The sequence below is a fragment of the Mobula hypostoma genome, chromosome 1 (assembly GCF_963921235.1).
Source record: "Mobula hypostoma chromosome 1, sMobHyp1.1, whole genome shotgun sequence".
Classification (NCBI taxonomy): Eukaryota; Metazoa; Chordata; class Chondrichthyes; order Myliobatiformes; family Myliobatidae; genus Mobula; species Mobula hypostoma.
The window spans coordinates 114,862,296-114,882,169 of record NC_086097.1 but is presented as its reverse complement, the minus strand read 5'-3'; the positions used below and the strand labels follow the sequence as shown (position 1 = coordinate 114,882,169).

The following is a 19,874-nucleotide window of genomic DNA, read 5'->3' as shown; positions in this document are numbered from 1 at the left end:
GCTAGATGGAGCAGAGTGGTGGTAGAGGGGAACTGATTAAGTCTGGAATCCAAAAAGAAGCATAGAGCTTTGAGACCTTCCTGATGGGGGATGGAAGTATATAAGGACTGGACATCCATGGTGAAAATAAAGCGGTGGGGGCCAGGGAACTTAAAATCATCGAAAAGTTTAAGAGCGTGAGAAGTGTCACGAACATAGGTCGGAAGGGATTGAACAAGGGGTGATAAAACAGTGTCGAGGTATGCAGAAATGAGTTCGGTGGGGCAGGAGCAAGCTGAGACAATAGGTCAGCCAGGACAGGCAGGTTTGCGGATCTTGGGTAGGAGGTAGAAACGGGAAGTGTGGGCTGTGGGAACTATAAGGTTGGTAGCAGTGGATGGGAGATCCCCTGAGCGGATAAAGTCGGTGATGGTGTGGGAGACAATGGCCTGGTGCTCCTTAGTGGGGTCACGATCGAGGGGTAAATAAGAGGAGGTATCCGCGAGTGTCGCTGTGCCTCAGCAATGTAGAGGTCAGTACGCCAGACTACAACAGCAGCCCCCTTATCGGCGGGTTTAATAATAAGGTTAGGATTAGTGCAGAGGGAGTGGAGAGCAGAGCGTTCCGAAGGAGTGAGGTTGGAATGGGGACAAGGTGCGGTAAAGTCGAGACGGTTGATGTCCCGTCGGCAGTTGGCAATAAAGAGATCCAGAGCAGGCAGAAGACCAGAGCGGGGTGTCCATGAAGAAGAGGAGGGTTGAAGACGGGAGAAGGGGTCATCGGTGGGGGTGGAAGAGTCCTTGCCGAAGAAGTAGGCTCGGAGACGGAGACGGCGGAGGAAAAGTTCCGCATCATGGCGAACACGGAACTCGCTGAGGTGTGGGCGAAGGGGGACAAAGGTGAGGCCCTTACTGAGAACAGAGCGTTCTGCCTCCGACAGTTGAAGGTCGGAGGGGATGATAAAGACCTGGCATGGATGAGAGCTGGGATCAGAGGGGGGAAGGGGGAGGCTGGGGGTGTCAGTGGAGAGGGGAGGGTTGGGGTGAGAGGAAGATGGAGCCTCTGAGGGCCCAGGAGTTGACGGTGGGATCTGAGGAAGACGGGGCTGCGGAGTGGTGGTGGGGGAAGGGGAGACGGGAGTCACAATAGCAGCACATAAAGACCCGGCCTGGAGTTCAAGGCTGGAGTCGCAGTTGGTGGTTGCGCAATCGCTGTGAAGGTGTCCATGGTCGTTGCTGGAGTCCGGGTTTTGAATATGCCCTGAGGTGCTGGAGCCGGCGAGATCAATGGCAGTGGCCGCAATCTGAAGTTCATGCCTGCTAGCGTCGGGGCCGGCAGGCTCTGGAGTCCGTAGATGTAGGATCTTGCGACCTTTGCCTAACATGACAAAGTCAAAAAAACGGCGATTGCAGGCGTGAATCCGACGGAGGATGAAATAACGGGTAGGACCATTACAGACGGCAAAGAAAATGTCCCGAAGGTGTGGAAGGGTCTGGGATAGGGACACCAAGTACCTCCTCATGGCGGAGAGAGTCGCCTTCAGAGCTTGACGGGAGAAGCGGCGAGAGGCAGAGTCAATAAAATGTGAGTACCTGGGATCCTCAGAAGGTCCAAATTGAGAGGCTTGGAAACGAATCCTAAAGCCAACTGGAGTAAGTTGGCGACGGAGGCATGTTCCAAGAAAGGATATATGGCTGTAATAGCGAGTCTGAGTCAAAGTGTGGTTGAAAAGTTGAAGAGCCGAAAAAATAACAGATGGGGAGCAGTGAGAGATGGTTTCACTGAACTCCCGTCGAAGAGAGGATCTAAACTTCTTCGGTGTAGGCATCACCGGAAGAGGCTTCGCAGTAGTGAATAGTGTTGTTTGCGTTTAAATATCTTATGAGAATAGGTTGAGTGAGCTAGGGATTTCCTCTTTGGAGTGAGGGAGGATGAGAGGTGACTTGATATGTGGCATAGGTAGAGTGGATAGCCAAAGACTATATCCCAGGGAGGAAATGGCTAAAATGAGGGGGCATAATTTTAAGGTAGTTGGAGGAAAGTATGGGGGGGGAATGAAAGTCAGAGGTATGATTTTTACACAGAGTGGTGGTGTGTGGATTGCCCTACAGGGGTGACGGAAGAGGAAGCTACATTAGTAGCATTTAAGAAACTCTTAGATATGCACAAGGATAATAAAAAGAGGGCTATGTGGGGGGAGGGATTGTCTAAAATAATCTTCATGTCGGCACATCATGGGCTGAAGAGCTTGTACTGTGCTGTAGAGTCCCATGTTCTATGTTCAAAGTGGTAAAGAGAATAATAATCTTAGAATTATAAGGATTCATAGCACAGAAGGAGATTTTAGGTCCATTATGTGCATGCCAGCTTATTCATTTTACTAAACCACCTGTTGAATTAACTAATTAACATATTCTTCCCAAATCATCCAAAAAAAAGGCAGTTAGACAACTGATATGCACTGATTGGCGTGAATCTTTTGCTCAGTTGTCAACAGTTCTCCCAGGATCCACACACATTTTGTTGTGCAAGTTCAAAGAGAGAAACACTGGCACTGGCTTTATCACTAGAGGCCTCTTCCATATTGCAGTTCATGCAGCCAGCTGTCCCTGTGCTGATTTGATAGACCCCTTACTGGAACATGCAGGGAACTATGGCCACTGATCCTGTGTAGGTTAATATAGTGCAAGTACAACAGCTCCGTTGAATGGAATAGGAAGAAATGATTGACAAAGACATTTAATTTCAATGCAAGCTTTGATAGGGAGTGAGCTTGGTAAGACATCTCAGCCGCGCATGTGGCAAATCTTGGAATACGGCTTGCTACTTATGAAAGGACAGCTCTGATGTTGCATTATGCAGCCGTCAGCCACATTGATGCATTTAGCAGAAGAAAAATCCTGGTCCAAGAGCAGATGCCTGTTAATCTCAAGGTTAGCAGAAGACATTTAATCCCAATATTTTGATTAATTTGATTTCTCAACTCTTAGTCTGTGAACTTCAGTTTATGGCATATCAAATGCTGATGTAGCTTCATTTCAAATCAGACCCTAAGACTTAGGAGCAGAATTAGGCCCATCAAGTCTGCTCCATCATTCGATCATGGCTGATTTATTATCCCTTTCATGACCATTCTCCTGCCTTCTCCAAGAGTTTCTGCTTTTGACATCGTTCCAAACATAATTTCCACAAAGAACTCCAGCACTAAATTAAATGCTGGTAGCATTTTCCCTTTTGCCAGTAAATCTATAGAAACCAGTTTATGTTATTTATTGAGATACAGAGTGGAATAGGGCCATCCATGCCAGCGAGCTGCACTGCCCATCTATTTAACCCCTGCCTAATCACAAGACAATTTACAATGACCAATTGCTAACCGGTACATCTTTGGACTGTGGAAGGAAACCAGAGCACCAGAGAAATCTACGCGGTCACATGTAGAATATGCAAGCTTCTTACAGAGGGTATCGGAATTGAACTCCAAGCTCTGGAACACCCCGAGCCATAATAATGTCAGACTAGCCACTACACTATCCTGGTGCTATGTACCATGATTAACTTCTCTGCTGAGAGACATAGATCCTTCCTGTTCACTCTTCCTAAATCTCTCATAGTTTCATATTTTTACATTTATCTATCTTTGGCTGCCCCTTTCCAAAGAGAACAATCACAGCCTGGTAAAGCCCTCTGTACAACTAATAGTCACCATTCTTGGCATCATCTTTGTAAATTTCTTTTCACAAAATGCCAGTGGAAACGTAACAGGGTGCTATGCATACGATGGCTGACCCTGAGTTGTCTGTTTCCCGTGCTTGTTTTTCTTTCAAGAGGAAGATGTGTTATTCTGTGTGCATAATAAAAAAAAACTGCAGTTCCCAGTGTGTAAAGTGAGGGGTTCATCTGGAACCAGAAACTACAATGGTGACCAGATTGTGCATGCACAGGTTTGAGCAGCAGTTCGGTAATAAAATGTTCTAACGCAAATCCACGCCAAATTTGTCTTTATTAAGAACAGACATATTAGTTAGGACATCACTTTACAGTACAAGTGTCCCAGGTTGAGTTCCCATTGCTACTGTAAGATGTTTGCATGTTCCTCATGTCACCGTGTGGATTTCTTCCAGGTGCCCCGGTTTCCTCCCACAGTCCAAAGATGTACCGGTTGATGGATTAATTGGTCGTTGTATATTGTCCCGTGATTAAGCTAGGATTAAATCAGAGGTTGCTGGGCAGTGTGGCTCAAAGGGCCAGAAGGGCCTATTCTGCGCAGTATCTCTATAAATAAATAAATTAATTAATTAATATATCACAATAACAGAAATCATGCAAAAAAAAGGAAACGAAAACAAAAACACTGGAGATACCCAACAATTCAGGTGAAACCTGTGGAAGGGCAACTTAAGTTTATTAGGACAGATTCTCTCTGCAGATTCTGACTAACCTGATTTGATTGCAGATTTTCAGTACCTACGGTGTGTTTAGGTTTGGCAGGCACAGGGAAAAGAATTTTTCTCATCTTTTCTCTGGTACTTTACCAGCAAAAGCTTCCTGTTATTCAGGCTGATGAAGGGTCTTGGCCCAAAAGACTGTTTACTCTTTTCCATAGAAACTGCCAGGCCTGCTGAGTTCCTCCAGCATTTTGTGTGCGTTGCTTGGATTTGCAACATCTGCAGATTTTTTTGTGTTTGATACTCAGGCTTTCTCTTCGTCCACCTTTCCCCTCTCAGCTTCTTATTTCATATGCCTCTCACCACTCCCACTTTCCACCTCACCTGCCACCTTGTACTCCTTCCCCTGCCCTCACCTCCTCTTTCTGGCTTCTATACTACTTGCTTTCCAGTGCTGATGAAGGGTCTCGGCCTGAAACATCAACAGCTTATTCCTCTCTACAGGTGCTACCTGACTTACTGAATTCCACAAGCATTTTGTGTGTGTTGCTCTGGATTCACAGCTTCTGCAAAATCTCTTGTGTTCCTATTAATAAGTCTATCAAAGTACATCAACATCATTTTTGTTTAATTGTTGCTTAACTTTTTTTCTACTCTTGCAGAAAACACTCCATATAATTCAGGTCTTTCCTTCCTTCATTGCAGTAAATGTTCTCTTAACCAACCTAATGCTTTGGCATGAAGAAGTACTGTCTAAGATAACTCTAAAGTACTCAGAATTGGACAGAGAACTTCAACTATGTTCTCATCTTAAATTTATATGAGTTTAGCATAGCACCCTTGGGTTACCTTCTCTGAGGATTACACTTTGTCATGGCGGAGGGCTAGGGAGCTCCTGAGTTCCCGAGAGTGATGCTGTCTGCAACTTAGCCCAATCCAGTAAGGTTAAGGGGGATGTTCCAGACAAAGCGCAATCCAACCACCTCCTTAATGGTGAAGCTGCAGAAAATGATGACACATCACAACGACAGTGATGTCAGAGGACGTCTGCAGCAATGAATGGTTCCCAATCATCCTGCATGCCATGCCAGTGGATCCTGACCCTGATCTGTCAAGGACTGTGTTGTAGCTGTGCATCAGTCACCGCATGTTAAACATTCTGGAGTTTTCCATTAAGGGAATAACTCCTTAGCAGCCCATCATACTCAACTCGGGTGGTTGCACTACTACTACTAATACTACCTTGGTTTATAGGCTGAGCCTTCATGAAGGCCAAACACTTCCACACTTACAACAAACTCCACAGAATCCTAGAGAATTTGAGATGCAGAAGAAGGCTATTCATGTCTCTGACCATCATGTCTCTGCCAGACAAAAGTGACCCACACAACCTGATCCCATTTTCTGGTATTTGGTTCATATTTCTAAAGGTCACAGCTCTTCAAGCAAGTGACCGAGTATGATGTGAATTGTGAGGTTTCTGCTTCTACAGCCCTTTTAGCTAGATAATCCCAGACCCCCATCATGGTCTAGATTCAATTTTGAAAAATGTTACATCTAGAATTGAACACAAATAAATTAGGGTCTTCTTTTCCCTAGAGCATAGAAGAATGAAGGGAGATTTGATAGATGTATACAAAATTATGAAGAGATATAGACAGGGTAAATGCAAGCAGGCTTTTTCCACTGAGGGTGAGTGAGACTAGAACTAGAGTTCGCACGTTATATGTAAAAGGGGAACTTGAGGGGTGTCTTCTTTACTCAGAGAGTGGTGAGAATGTGGAATGACTGCCAGCAGAATTTATGGATTGCAACATATAAGTTTGGATAACTACATGGATGGAAGGGCTATGGATGGCTATGGTTCTGTGTGGGTCACTGAGACTAAGCATAATAACAGCTTGGCAAAGACTAGATGGGCTGAAGGGCCTGTTTCTATGTTGTAGTGCTCTATGACTCTATGCCATTTCAGGCCAGACCAAAGCTTTATAAAGATTCAACTTAACTATTTTAACTATTATATCCTTGGATTCCGTTGGTAAACTCTGTATTGTGTATACTTGACTGCACTTATGACAATTGTGTCCCCAACCTGAACAGATTGGGATGTTATGTACCACTAGGGTTCATATTTTCTGTGGACTGTCACTTTAAAACGTCGGGAGAATGAGACTGACTTTTGGACACTGTTTGAGCTGCTCCAGAGAGAGAGAGAGAGAGAGAGAGAAAGAGAGAGAGAGAGAGAGAGAGAGAGAGAGAGAGAGAGGGAGGTGGAGTTATTTGATGGACAATCAATGTTATGGTTTTTCTGCAGAGTGTTTACTTTTTACAAGGACAGTTACAGACACAGAGAAACACATGCACAGAGTCAATATGGATTCGGTCAATGGAGGACACCAGTGAGTCGGTCGCTGGTTTAAACTTTCAGTAGCCCAAAAGGGGTGAGTTTAGATCAATCCTGAGTATTGATAAATGACTCTCACAAGTTTTCTGCAACTAGAACAAGTTTGCAGGAAGAGAAGAGAGGAGAGATAGGTTTGAAACAGAAGAAACCTAATGACAAAGAGATCACTCTCTAAGTAGCCCAGGAAGGTGAGTTTGTTTCCATTCGACTACGAAAGTGTGATTGTCACTTAGTTAATCCGCAGGAGTGGGTTCTCTGGTAAGGGGAAAACCTTTGTGAATATATATTTTGTTTGGGTGTGGTAGTTCACTGCAAAAAGGCACCCCTATGGCAAATCACTGTTGGAGTTATTTTGTATGTCGTGGAACTGGCTAAGTGGCTATTACAGTCGTGTGTTTGGGGTAACCTTGTATGGAAACTACCTGTGTGTGATAATCCTTGCCTGGGTTGATAGTTTTACCACGCGAAGACAGTACTTCAGTAATAGACTACTGTTGGTGACAATCCATATGTGGATTCTGTTGGAGTATCTGTGGCCACCACTTTGGGATGACCCGTAGCTGAATTCGGGTGTGGTACCACTTGTGTTGAAAGGATATTCATTGAAGATCACAGTCGGTGATATTTCGTGTGTGGAGTGGAACAACTTTGGAGATAAAACCTACTACTATCGTTATCTGGTATTGCTGTCGTGGAATCTGTGAAATATCGACGTAAATGCCTTCTCACAATATTCGCCTTTTGGATTACAAATATCTCTCAATAATTAACCTGAGCATTGAACTGAACTATCTTACATTCCATCGTAAAACTGTATCCCTTACCACCTAAGCTTGAAGAAGTTTGGGTTTTATATTTACACACCTGTATATGCATAAGTTCTGCTAACCTGTTTGATTTATCTGGTTTTATATTACTGTATTATGTAGTTACTAATAAAAATAGCATTAGTTAAAAGCAAAACCAGACTCCAGGTGTGTTCCATTTCTGCTGGTTTTTAACCCGTTACGGGGTACGTAACAAGATTGGAGGCACTGCTGGGATCTGAGCCCAGGATCTCCTGTTTACCTGCTGTATTTTAACCCATCCCGGGTCCCTAACAAAACTGGGGCCTGCATCCAGGTTATGAACAAATTGTTTGGAGCCTTTTTAAAATTGTTTGGGGGCTTAATCGAATTGATTGGGGAAAATCCCTTTTGATTTGTTTGTGTGGAAAACAGCAGAAATGGATGCTGGTAAATTTCTGAAAGCGCCAACTTCTGAGGCATTAGAGGACGGCAGAAGGTTTGAGTTGTTGAGTATTGCTAAAAAGGTGAAACTTACTAAGGTGAAATCGACCATGAGAGGGTCACAGATAAAGAGGACAATAGCCGAGTATTATGTACCTGAGGAGGTGTTTAAAGTGGAGGAGTCGGAGTTGTTTTCTGAAAGTAAACCTAGCGGGTTTGAGCACCAGTATCGGATGGTAAGATTAAGGATCGAGGCCGAGGTGAAGCGAAGACAGCAACAGCTCGAGTTTGAGTTACGAGTAAGACAGCTCGAGGCTGAGGAGGCAGACAAGCCAAGGGATGAAGCAGAAAGACAGAGGTGGTTCGAGATAGAAAAGATAGAGATATTGCAGCAAAGAGGTCCAGTGTTGGACCCTGCTGATTTTTACAGCTTGAAAGAGCTGGTTTTGACTGAAGAGTTTAAGAAGTGTGTCCCCGATGATGTAAGGGCATACCTAGATGAAAAGGGTGCCACTACCTTGCAGGAGTCTGCTAGGTTAGCAGACGAATTTGTTCTAACCCACGAGGTTGAGTTTACTCCAGGTGAGAGTTTCTCAGAGAGTAGCTGGGAGGATCAGGGTAACCTGGAAACTGGGACTAGTGATGAAAGCCCAGGAGAAGAGGCAGTCCCAATTGCCTGTGTTCAGCTTGTTGAAGTACCTGTGGATTCACAGGGTACTGAACCTTGTGTTGAAACTCAGTTAGGGTCTGAGTTGTCTGACTCGGTGGAAAAGGAATGCAGTCCTTTTCTGTCAGATGGACTTGGTTCAGTGAATAAGGGGTTAACCTTTGTACTAGTGGAAATTGAGGATTCTCAGTCACTTGTGTTAGATAGGGTTCTAAAAGCAGGTGATGAGATGAAAATTGGTGAGATAAATGTTATTGACGGTATTGGGAAGTGTGCTGTTTCTGGACTTTTGAATAAAGTACCTATGAAGTTTGGATTGATTTCAAGACCTTTGACCTTGCTGAGAGAAGCAGCTCTCTCAGATACTGAGACACTACATGTTAATTTGCTACAATATGTTTTGGAATTTAGAAATAAACAACGTGGGGTTGTTTACCAAGTTTGTGGTGTGGAGAGACAAAACTTGAAGTGTTGTTTTGACTAGGAGGGATCATCTGTGGGTGTTATTATGGAAACCAGTAGAACTGAAGTTCTTGGAGATAAAATTAATGATTTGTTTGCAACAAAGAACCTGTTTGGAAGTTCAGCGACTGGGCTTAGTTTAGAAAACATGAGTGGTGAGTTGGCACCTGTGCAGAGTAAAGTTCAGGGAGTCTTTGAAGGCCTTATGCAAGCTGGTAAGCAAGATGATCATATGATGGCTAAGTGTTATGTTTCGAAGCGGAAAAGGGACAATGGGTGATCAAATGCCATTTTGAATAAAACGGGATCTGGTTTTGCGGGAATTAGACTTTTTTTTGTAACAAAGCATGTGAAAGATAAAGACAATAACAATAAAAGACAATAAGATTGACTGTTTGAATGTTAAGTTCAAAAATGAAATAGAAACTAGTAATTGTATACGCTTCTGGAATGTGATACATGTTAATCACATATGTATTGCTTTATATTCCGTAATGTACAGTTTAAAAAAAAATTTGCTCTTTGAGCAAAATTTTGCTTTCTTGGGGGTAGGGGTTTTATACCCCTAGGGTTCATATTTTCTGTGGACTGTCACTTTAAAACGTCAGGAGAAGGAGACTGACTTTTGGACCCTGTTTGAGCTGCTCCAGAGAGAGAGAGGTGGATTTATTTGACGGACAATCGATGTTATGGTTTCTCTGCAGCATGTTTACTTTTTACAAGGACAGTTACAGACACAGAAAAACACGCTCAGAGTCAAGATGGATTCGGTCAATGGAATACACCAGTGAATCGTTCGCTGGTTTAAACTTTCAGTAGCCCAAAAGGGGTGAGTTTAGATCGATCCTGAGTATTGATAAATGACTCTCACAAGTTTTCTGCAACTAGAACAAGTTTGCAGGAAGAGAAGAGAGGAGCGATAGATTTGAAACAGAAGAAACCCAATGTCAAAGAGATCACTGTTTGGACTCTCTCTCTAAGTAGCCCGTGAGGGTGAGTTTGTTTCCATTCGACTACAGAAGTGTGATTGTCACTTAGTTAATCCACAGGAGTGGGTTCTCTGGTGAGGGGAAAACCTTTGTGAATACCACGTGTGTGTTACCCTTGTCTGGGTGTGGTAGTTCACTGAAGAAAGGCACCCCTGTGGCAAATCACTGTTGGAGTTGTTTCGTATGTCGTAGAACTGGATAAGTGGGTATTACAGTTGTGTGTTTGGGGTAACCTTGTGTGGAAACTACCTGTGTGTGATAATCCTTGCCTGGATTGGTAGTTTTACCACTTAAAGATGGTACCTCAGTGATAGACTACTGTTGGTGATAATTCATACGTGGATTCTGTTGGAATATTCTGTGGCCACCACTTTGGGGTGACCTGAAGCTGAATTCGGGTGTGGTATCACTTGTGTTAAAAGGATATTCGTTGAAGATCACTGTCATTGATATTTCATGTGTGGAGTGGAACAGCTTCAGGGATAAAACCTACTACTATCGTTATCTGGTATTGCTGTCGTGGAATCTGTGGAATATCAACGTAATAGCCATCTCACGACATTTGCCTTTTGGATTACAAATATCTCTCATTACTTAACCTGAACATTGAACTGAACTATCTTATATTCCATCATGAAACTGTATCCCTTACCACCTAAGCTTGAAGAAGTTTGGGTTTTATATTTACACAACTGTATATACATAAGTTCTGCTAACCTGTTTGATTTATCTGGTTTTATATCACTACATTGTGTAGTTACTAATAAAAATAGCACTAGTTAAAAGCAAAACCAGACTCCAGGTTTGTTCCATTTCTGCTGCTTCTTTAACCTGTTGCGGGGTACGTAACAGGGGTCAGGGTCCACTGGCATGGCACATAAGATGACTGGGAGCCATTCATTGCTACAGCCATCCTCTGACTTCATTGCCATTGTGACGTGTCATCATCTTCTGCCAGCTCCACCACTAAGGTCTTAGTTGGATCGTTCTTTGTCTGGAATGTGCCCCTTGACCTTCCTGCCATGGGACTAAGTTCCAGACAGTATTACTCTCAGGAACTCAGGAGCTCGCTGTGACAAGGTGCAATCCTCAGAGAAGATAACCCAAGTTTGTTATGCTAAACTCATATAAATTTATGATTCGAACAGGTGAAGTTCTCTGTCCAATTCTGAAATCTTTAGGGTTACCTTAAACAGTACTTCATGTCAAAGCATTAAAGATGTTTAAGAGAAAATTGAATGCAATCTTGCTTGCATTTGTGTCAGTTATGGACAGCCTTCAGTCAGTGGACTGGGCTTTGTTCAAGCACTCATCTGAGGACCTGAAGGACTACACCAGGGTTGTAACAGACTTTATTAAAACAGCTGTAGATGAGTGTGTCCCCATGAAATCGTTTAGAGTTCTCCCCAATCAGGAGCCCTGGAATTCGCTGAGAGCCAGATCAGAGGCATTCAAGTCTAGAAATCAGGAATGCTGCAAGAGGTGCAGGTATGATCTCTGGAAAGCCACCTCACAGCAATGTGGAGATTCCGGCCTAACCTGGAATCAATGAGGGATTCTCAATAGCTGTGGTAGGGTTTGAACGGCATAACCACCTACAAAGCTAAATCTAGGGGACAGCAGATTTTCACTTATAGATGAGCTCAATGCCTTCTATGCTCACTTTGACACCAGAACAAGGAGGAACCATCGCGCACCTCCATGTCTTCCGACGATCCTTTGGTCTCAGTATATATGAAGATGATATGCGAACTGCTTTCAAGAGAGTGGATCCAAGGAAAGCATCGGATCCAGACAGAGTACCTGATGAGTACTGAAGAGCTGTGCTGAACAGCTGGCTGGTGTATTCATGGATATCTTCAGCCTCTCGCTCTGGCAGTGTGTGGTACCCACCGGTTTCCAGCAGACTTCAATCACACCGGTGCCCAAGATGAGCTTGCTGACTTACCTCAATGACTGTCACCCAGTGGCACTCACATCCACAGTGATGAAGTGTTTTGAGAGGCTGGTATTGAAACATATCAGCTCCTGTCAGAGTGACAATTTGGATACACTCCGGTTTGCCTACTGAAGCAACAGGTCCACAGCAGATGTCATCTCATTGGATCTTCACACAGTCTGGATAGCAAAGATGCACACATCAGGATGCTCTTTATCTGTTATAGCTCAGCATTTAGTACCATTATCCCCTCAAAACTACAAACGTTGTAATTAGTAAACTCTAAAACCTTGGCCTCACTACCCCCTTATGCAATTGGATCCTGGATTTCCTCACTTGTAGACCCCAATCAGTTTGGATTGACAAAAACATCTCCTCCACAATCTCCATCATACAAGTGCACCACAGGGATGTGTACTTAGTCCCCCTCCCCTACTCGCGTTAAACCTATGACTGTGTGACTAAGTACAGCTCCAACAAGTTTGCTGATGGCACCACTGTTGTGGGCCGTATCAAAGGTGGTGATGAATCAGCATACAGGAGGGAGATTGAAAATTTGGCTGAGTAGTGTAATAACAACAACCTCTCATTCAATGTCAACAAGACCAAGGAACTGATTGTAGTACTTCAGGAGAATGAAACCAGAGGTCCATGAGCCAGTACTCATTAGAGGATCAAAGTTGGAGACGGTCAGTAACTTCAAATTCTTGTCCTATCACTATCTCAGAGGACCTGCCCTGGATACAACATATAAATATGATTGCAAGGAAAGCACAACAGTGCCTCTACTTCCTCAGGAGTCTGCAGAGATTTGGCATGTCATCAAAAGCCTTGGTGAAAATTGTACTGACTGGCTGCATTTACAGCCAGGTATGGGAACACCAATGCCTTTGAGTGGAAAATCCTACAAAAGGTAGTGGATTTGGCCCAGTACATCACGGATAAAGCCCTCCTAACCATTGAGCGCATCTACATGAAACGTTGCCATAGAACAGCAGCATCTGTCATCAAAGATCCTCACCATCTAGGCCATGCTCTTTTCTCGCTGCTGCCATCAGGTAGAAGGTAGAAGGTGTGAGTCCTGCCTCAGGACTTGCACCACCAGGTTCAAGAACAGTTACTACCCCTCAACCATCAGGGTCTTGAACAACGGGAGATAACTACACTCATTCTATTTCTGGAGTTCCCACAACCAATGGTCTCACTTTAAGGACTGTTAATCTTGTTATTTCATGCTCATGTTATTTATTGTTATTTATTTATATTTGCATTTGCACAGTTTGCTTTTCATTGATCCTGTTTACAGTTAGTGTTCTATAGATTTGCCCGCAGAAGAAAGAATCTCAGGGTTGTATGTGACGATGTTTATGTACTCTGATAATAAATTTTACTTTGAAATTTAAACTTTGTACTTTATTATTTCTATTGCTCCTCTAACCTTGGTGCTAATCTTTCTCAACTTTCATCTTCATTCGAAACGCTTGTTTCCAAAATCTGTGTATTGAACCTGCACAGCACTGACTAAGAAGAATGCTTCCTTCATGAAGTAAGGTGCAAATCTGAATGAAATACTTCTCATGAAATCTCAGCAAACTTGTGCAACTTCAGTAAGATCTCCTTACCCTTTTGATGTTTGTAATACAGACTAACATACAACTTGCCTTCCCAAATGTTTACTCTAACTATATACAAGCGACCCTTGCGTTAGAGCAGTTCGAGTAACAGAATAGGCTCTTATGCAATTCACAAATCAATATCAAAATGTCTGGATGACATGATGACATGACTTCGCGTTGTGGATAGTCACGATTTGGACCTTTCCTTAGGAATGCAATCTCCCCGTAAAGTAGGGTTCACCTATATTTAGATTCTGATCCTAACAAATGAGTATATCAACATCAGAATTGGTTTATTTTCATTGACGTATGCCATGAATGTATAATTTTGCAGAGCAGTACAGCTCAATACATTAAAAATTACCGCATGTTATATACATACTAAAAAATAAATTGGTGTTAAAAAGAAAGCAAAATGTGAGGTAGTGTTCATGCATTCATGGTCCATTCAGAAATTTGATGGCAGAGGGGAAGAAGCTGTTCCTAAAAAGTTGAGAGTCTATCTTCAGGCTCCTGTACCTCCTCCCTGATGGTATCAATAAAAAGAGGATAGGTCCTGGATGGTGAGGATCCTAAAAATGGATGCTGCCTTCTTGAGGAAAGATTCCTCTGTAAACCAATTATTCTTTTCACCATTTGTAAATGTTCTGTTTGTCCACACTTTCTATAAAGGTGCACAAGCTCACATTTTTTCCACATTAAACTCCATCTGCTGTACTTGCTAAATTATCTGTCTCCTTTTGCAGACATGCTGTGTCCTCACAGTTTACTTTCCTCGCCAGCTTTGAATTGGAAATACATTAGTCACTTAGAAGAAAAGAAAGTTTAAATTGTGAATAGATGTCTTTACTAAATCTCGTAACCTCAGTTGTAATCCTTTAAACAATCCTGTTGCTAAATCTTACCCTCAATCCCGACCAAGTTTATATTACAAACTGTGGTGTGATGTTTCAACAAATGCCTTTTAGAATTCTAGATATATGATATCTACAGGTTCTCTCTTGTCTGCCCAGATATTTATATCTAAAGACTTTATTCACTAATTGAACATGAATTCCTTTTTATTAAAAAAATTGCTTCTGACTAATATTGGGATCTTCACATCATTTTCACATCCATTTTTAACAATTCTAGGATTTTGATATAACAAACTTCAAGCTAATTTATCTGGAGTTTCTGACCTTTTTCTTCTTATATTTGCTCTCTGTTGAACTTTGCATGTGAGGTTTATATAAACCATTCTGTTTTCATTTTATTTCCTACAGAGCACACCAAATAATAACTTTGATATAAACAAAAGCTGAAAATACTTGGATAATATCTATAGAAAGACAAACAATGTTATCATTTCAGGTTGAGACTCATATTAATACACATCCATCTTTGATTGCCCAAAACTGTAAGAGATGATGTATCTTAGATGAAACATTTCATTAACACCCCAGCTTCTCTCTCAAGTGAATATGAAAGATCCCTTACTACTGATGCAAAGAGCAAAGGAGATATGTTGACTGACATTTATTCTTAAACCATCAATGCTGACACAGTTGTTTGCAGAAGTTTACTTTGTTCAGACAGATTATTGCATTTCCTGCATTGCAGCTTTTGAATTCAGTCTGGAGTTTGCTGGGTTCTTACCAAAGATAGGAAAGGACCTAGAAGAGTGTTGCTTTTTGGTTCAGTACACAGACTTGTATGCTGTTACCTAATTAATTAGTACAATAACTCAGCCTCCAAGGGCTATAAAAATGTTATATACATTGTGTGCATTAAATCTTCTCAGAGCCAGTGTACCTCAGGCCCAAGTATTTCCAGCAAAATCTTTAAGACCCAAGATTAATTTAAAGAAATTGTTTAGTTCAAAATATTTCATAAAGAGCAAAACACATAAAATGCTGGAGGAACTTAACAGGTCAGGCAGCATCTATGGCAATGAATAAACAGTTAAAGTTTCAGGCCAAGACCCTTCTTCAGGACTGGAAAGGAAATGGGAAGATGCTAGAATAAAAAGGTAGGGGAGGGAAGGAAGGACTAACTAGAAGATGATAGCTGAAGCCAGGTGAGTGAGAAAGGTAAAAGGGCTGGCGAGGAAGAAATCTGAGAGGAGGAGAGTAGACCATGGAAGAAAGGGAAGAAGGGGGGTATCAGGGGAGGTGAGGGGAAGAGGTAAGAGCCTACAGTGGAGATTAGAAGAAGAGTGACGGGGGAGGGGAAGGGGGAAGAGAAATCAATATTTCATCAGGTTGGAGGCTACCCAGACAGAATATGAGATGTTGCTCCTCTACCCTGTGATTAGCAAAAGAGGAGGCCATGGACTGAAAGGTCAGCATGGGGATGGGAATCGGAATTAAAATGGCTGGCCACTCAGAAATTCGGCTTTTGGCAGATGGAGCGGAGGTGCTTGACAAAGTGGGCCCCAATTAATGATGGGTCTCACCTGTAGTGTATTTTGAGCCTCACTAAAGTGAAACAAAGCAGACATGTTTAGCCCTGACTCCTATGTTTTTCTTTTGGTTTGATTTGGAGTTATAAAATATGTAGAGGAGGCTGCATTAGGAGCACTGGAAACAATAGGCAACCCCTACAGGTTAGCAGGTGAAGGGCTGCCTCACCTGGAAGGACTGCTTGGGGCCTTGAACGTAAGGGAGGTGAATGGAGAGGTGTAGTATTTCTGTGCTTGTAGGGCTACGTGCCAGGGAGGAGATCAGTGGGAAATAATGAAAGAATAAGGGAATCATGAAGGGAGCACTCCCTGTGGAAAGTAGAGAAAGGGAGGGAGAAGAGGTAAAGATGTGTTTGGTTGTAGGATCCCTTTGAAAATGGCTGGAGTTATGGAGAATGTTGTATTGGATGTAGAGACTTATGGGGTGGATGGTGAGGACAAGAGGAACTCTATCCTTGTTAAAGTGGTGGGACGATGGCGTGGGCATGTATGTCTGTGAAATAGAGGAGATGCAGGTAAGAGCAGCATCAATGGTGGAGGAAGGGAAACCCCATTCTTTGAAGAAAGAGAACATCTCTGATGTCCTGGAAAGGAAAGCCTCATGCTTGGAACAGATTTGGTGGAGTCAAAGGAACTGACAAAAGAGAATAGCATTTTTACAGGAGATAGGGTGGGAAGAGGTATAGTCAAGATAACCTTGGGTATCGGTAAGTTTATAAAAGATGTCAATAGTTTTTCTACAGAGATGGAGACAGAGAGATCTCAAAAAGGGAGAGTGGTGTCAGAAATGGACTAAGTGAATTTAAAGGCATAGTGGAAGTTGAAAGCAAATTTGATGAAATTGATGAGCTCAGTATGGGTGCATGAAGCAGCACCAATGCATTAATCAATGTAGTGCAGAACGAGTTGCGGAGCATTAGCAGGGCAGGCTTGGAGCATGTACTGCTCTTTGTAGCCAACAAAAAAGCACTCATAGCTGGGGCACTTGGGGTGCCCTTTAGTTTTGAGAAAGTTGGAGGAGCCAATTGAGGGTGAGGACCAATTCTGACAGATGGAGGAGGATGGTGATGGAGGGAAAATGTTTAGATCTTTTTTTGAGAAAGAAGCAGAGAGTTTTAAGGCCTCTTTGATAGGGGATAGAAGTGTATAGGGATTGGATATCCATGTTGAAAATGAGACAGTTAGGGCCAGGGAATTTGAAGAAATTGGGAGGAGCTGCTGGAAAAATTGTTGAGCTTGAGGACTAGTTCTGCCAGTTGGAGGAGGGTGGTTGTGGAGGGGAACTGTTAGGAAAAAGTTGGAGGAACCAATGGAGAAATTATTGAGCGTGAGGACCAGTTCTGCCAGATGGAGGAGGGTGGTAGTGCAGGGGAACTGAACAAAGAAGTAGCAAACAAATATCTGTCACTGAGTAGAATTTAACAAGGAGAGCAATCAGTTTTATTTGTCGCAGGTACATCAAAACATACAGTGCCATTTGCATCAAATCAAATCGCTAAGTATTGTACTGAGGGCAGCCCACAAGTGTCACCACACTTACGTGCCAACATAGTATGCCTACAGTTTACTAAACCTAAAACCTAACGCTAACGATACGTCTTCAAATTGTGGGAGGAAGCCAAAGCACCAAGAAGAATCCCCTGGATCACAGGGACAAAGTACAAACTCTTTACAGACAACAGCAGGAATCGAACCCCAACTGGCAATTGCTGGCACTGTAATGGATTGCACTGACCACGAATGCTACCGTGTATAATGTTTAAGTGTGTCTCCTCAGTCTTAAAACAATATCATCGTTATGGTATAGATACATGAAGAGCATGCAACCTCTTCAAATACTAATGGTTTGAACAGCTCAGCTTTCTGAATCACTGGACTGGCTAATTTAAAAGTAGCTAATAGTGTTTCATTGTGACTGACAGAGTGATCTGCCTATCAAACCTTCACATCTCTCAAAGAAGCTAGTGGAAGAAAGTGACTTCAGCCTTTATTAATTACTGCAATGTGATCATTAGTGTTCAATTAAAAGCTGCCCTTTTTGTTCTGCTTTTACTCCACTCGCTGGCTAATGAGAGAGAGCCTGTTTGAGGTACTGACTTACTGGGTTCTGGACTGTAGTTTTTGGTGGAGTCTAGACCAAGTTCTCTTTGGCAGCTTGCATGGTGGAGGTGGGGGAGTGCTTTTTCTGGTGTAAGTGAGGGGAGGGGGAGCGTTGATGCTTCTCTTGTTGCTTGTGCGTGGGGGGGAGGGGGGCTTTGAGATTCTGATGTTTCTGTCATTCATTCTTTGGTGCTTTGTTCTGTCTGGTTTACGTCTGCAAAGAGTAAGAATTTCAATAAGAACTGCATACATTTTCCAATATTAAATTGAACCATTTGAACCATTTTTCTCTTTCATGCAGTGGAATTTGCATTCATATTAATAAAGAGTATGTGAAAATAGATGCATGAAATTAGGCTCTTCACAGTTTCAATTCATTCCGTGGTCCAGTTCAAAGTTTTCTCTGAATTCTGAGACACGTGTTTTGTGTATGTTATAGTACATTTGCAATTTCTCCTCCTCGGGCAGTGTGACAGCTCGGATCAAGAAATTCCGGGTGTGCTCCCTGTGACTTTCTGTCCATCAATTTTAATGAGCTTGCCGTGCAAGTTGCTGTCCATGCACATTTTATATCAAATACATTTGTCTTGGAGGTCAGGCAGGTTCCTGCGTGCTGGAACCCAGGAGGTAATGTGATTCTGGCGGTCATAAAGTTCCTAACTGTGGGAATTAGCCTGCAGTGTTCTCCAGTCATTTGTTTTACTGGAGTCGGATGAACCAAAGCACTGAGTTGATTGACAATTACCTGTTCTGTGTTGTATCAATGGAGCCATGAAAATTACCCGCTCTGGCAGCACCTCAGGGAGTGTCACATTTCACAAAGAGAAGCTCCATTTGCATCAGCAGACATGCACTCAGTGGCCACTTTATTAGGTACCTCCTGTAACGTATGTAAGGGGTTTCTTCTTTTATGTTACTGCTTAGGCTAATTAAAATGGCTTCTTTGCTATGTTAACTGCTGAGAAAGTTCTCTCGCTAGCAGCTTGTTTGGGTTATAGAGGAGTTGTGTTCGGTTGCTAACCAATTGGGATAGATGTTATTCTTTCTTGTGTGTCTGTAAGCTATTGTGATGCACTGGTTTTTGGGCAGAAGGCGTGATGGGGAGAGAGAGAGTGGATGCGATGCTGTGAGCTGGCCAATGGGGCAGACCTCGAGCCGGAGTCCAAGGTCCAGGGTCTTCGGCAAGGAGAGGAGACGAAGACAGACTCTTGTGGAGCGTCTGGTCGACCACCGTGGTTGGTCCCAGGTGGTGGGTTGAGGTGGTCAGAGGGGATCGAATAGTGAAGAGAGGATCATTACTAGAGCTCCAACTGTTTGTGCATGAAGAGGTTGAACTTTGATAAGTTTGGCACCTTTTACTTTCCTTTTATATTTTATCTCTATTAATTATATAGTTCCAGTAATATCTATAAATTCTAATCATTTAATCACATATGGTTTTTTTGTCTGTTATTTGGTGGGATGGGGTACAATCACACAGCATCCACACAAACTTGATTACCCAGTTTGGCGGGACCGAAGGCTGCTTCCCCTAGACGACAGCGAGTTGAGTGAGCCTGAGGTTTACCGGGGGGGGGGGGGGCTACATTTGGGGGCTCGACTGGGAACCGGGATTGAATTCAGTTGTGTGCTGCTTGATTGCCCTGTTTAAATCAGTA

General features: G+C 42.9%; 1 long non-coding RNA gene across 5 annotated transcripts in view; it reads left to right on the top strand.

The window, feature by feature from the left end:
- Positions 1-6,740: 6,740 nt before the first annotated feature.
- The window catches only part of LOC134350143 (uncharacterized), a 178,418-nt gene continuing 165,284 nt past the window's right edge, over positions 6,741-19,874 (top strand). For all 5 annotated transcript variants that reach the window (XR_010018834.1, XR_010018833.1, XR_010018831.1 and 2 more), the window contains exon 1: positions 6,741-6,959. This is a non-coding gene — a long non-coding RNA (uncharacterized LOC134350143). The remainder of the gene's footprint in view (positions 6,960-19,874) is intronic.